This window comes from Pteropus vampyrus, unplaced genomic scaffold (assembly GCF_000151845.1).
Source record: "Pteropus vampyrus isolate Shadow unplaced genomic scaffold, Pvam_2.0 Scaffold69, whole genome shotgun sequence".
Lineage (NCBI taxonomy): Eukaryota > Metazoa > Chordata > Mammalia > Chiroptera > Pteropodidae > Pteropus > Pteropus vampyrus.
In genome coordinates, this window is record NW_011888850.1 from 6,706,624 (window position 1) to 6,708,837 (window position 2,214).

Here is a 2,214-nt window from a genome sequence, read left to right on the forward strand (position 1 = left end):
CTCTTCCCCAGCACCCGACCCAAGCCATTGTCACTGACGAGGACCCTCTTCCCACCCGTGCGCATAGTCTGCAAGCCCAGCCCCACCTCGGAGGGTAAGTGTCTGTGGGAGGCAACACAGACGTGGAATGGGGCTCGATGGCATAGAAAAGCGAACGACGCAGTTCCCTCCCGCTGGCATAAGCGAGTCCTCAGAGCAGAAACAGGAAGTCGAGAAGGAGAGGCAGTCAGCTCAAATCCAGCCTGGAAGTGTGCCCGGAAGCCCGGGAAGCCCAGAAAAGGGGGAGAATGAGCTCCAGACTCCAGGCCAACACATCCATCTCAGTCTCATGAGTCCCCCAGAGTGATTCATCAGTGGGAATCCTCTTCCCTGGGCGGTTTGTCCCTACGTCTGACTCCAGGACAGGAGACAGGACAAGGTGGCTGGGGAGGAGAGCAGAGCACGGACTATGGAGTCAGGCAGACAGGGCAAACTCCAACTTTTCCTTTCAGCTGTGGCCTTGGTCTGGGCCTCAGTTTCTATACCTGTGAAATGGAGGTGATACCACCTACTTTACAGGATTGTTGCAAAGATGAGGAATAGATGGAAATTTCCCTACACGGTTCCTGGCCCATAACCAGTGGTGCTGAGTAAAACAATTGCTGTTGCTGTTACATGCGGCAGGTGGGTCTTACCAAATCTCCACGATGCCCGTGTTCCTCCGTAACGCGTCTGCCAGCTGCGCAATGCCCTTGGCTGTGATCTGGTTCTGGATAAGCCTGGAAGAAGAACACATCTTTTGTACCAAATACATGATGCTGGACTGAATCTGCCCGCTTCATTAGGTAGTTGTAAGGGGACGATGGGATAAGAAACAGACAGGGTCAAGGGGAGAACGGAGTCCACGTGACTTTTAATCTGGCTCAGATTGTCTAGATCCGATCCACCAGAATAAAGGACATCCTTTAAAATGTTTAATTTTCCTGTATATTTTTATAGTGAGCATAATATACCTGTGTATTCGTATGGAAATAGTTTAATACGTGAACATACATACGTGTGTGTGTGTGTGTGCTTGACATTTTTCGTTGCAAGGGAGCCCAATCAAAAATGTCTGGAGACCACCGGTCCGAACATCAAATTCTAAGAAACACATCTGGGGAACAGGCAGTCTGGGGTCTCCTTCCAGGTGGTCAGGGAAAGGCAAGGCAGTTTCTAAAGTTAAGTGGCTACCAACAGGCCATTCTCTTTGGAGGAAAGAAAGGCTTCTGAGATGGGACGATGTCCTCTCCAACATCCACGAGGGAGGGAGGAGAAACAATTGTCCTGCGTGGAAAAGCAATGATAACGGGGCCTCTAAGAGTCACCCCATCCATCATGTTGGGTGGCAGTGATCCAATGAAACGAAGGCTTCAGACATAGCTGGGAAGCCTGGGCAACCCCTAAAATGCTCCCCTGGGCAGCCATGCCTCCAGCTCAGCCAGGAAATAAATGCTGCACGAGGCAGTGCTGCGTCTACACTTGATCACAGGCTCACCCTCACTCCTAGCTATTTGTAGAACAAGGCTACTACGGAACTTGACCCTTAGAAATCCTGGCACTGACCCAAGCAGGCACCCTACCAGGAAGATGAAGGCCTATGCTATCGTGCTCAATGAGATTATAGAAATTAAGTGTGAAGGGGTCAACCCCTTAAAGAGACAGTCTAGCATAGGGGTTAAAAGCTCCCGTCATATCTACACTCCCCACTTCTCAGCTAAAGATCTGCGCTTGCCTGATCTGTAAAATGTGAATAACCATCAAAGAATCTCCTCTACCCAGGGCGTGTTAGGCTTCAGTGGGACAATGTGTACGAAGCAGTTCTCACATTCTGCGCCATGGTGCCCCGTGGAAAGGTCTTGTCACCATTACTGCCCAAACACATTGGACTATGGTGACTGTGCTACAACTGGGACCCAGTGCTCCCAGCCCCATTTCCCAAAGGCCGGGCCACCTGGGCTCAGTGGCAGAGGCGATGACCTCCTGGTAAACATAAACGGTGAAACTGGACATTTTTGCAAAAGAAGCAAAAATAGAACGTGGAAGTGGGCACGGAGTTTTGCATTTGGTTAAACTCTGCTGTTTTCTAATCACTTCTTCGCTGCTGCTACCAATGGCCTTGCTTGGGGCAGGGTGAGCCGCCTCTGACCAAGAGTTAGCAAGAGGCCAGGTGGGCGGAGAGCCCCAAAGCAGCAG

At 50.9% G+C, this 2,214-nt stretch overlaps 1 long non-coding RNA gene across 2 annotated transcripts in view; it reads right to left on the bottom strand.

The window, feature by feature from the left end:
* LOC105293194 overlaps window positions 1-2,214 on the bottom strand; it is a 10,258-nt gene that overhangs the window by 3,050 nt on the left and 4,994 nt on the right. For both annotated transcript variants that reach the window (XR_895967.1, XR_002780791.1), the window contains one exon: window positions 675-758. This is a non-coding gene — a long non-coding RNA (uncharacterized LOC105293194). The remainder of the gene's footprint in view (window positions 1-674; window positions 759-2,214) is intronic.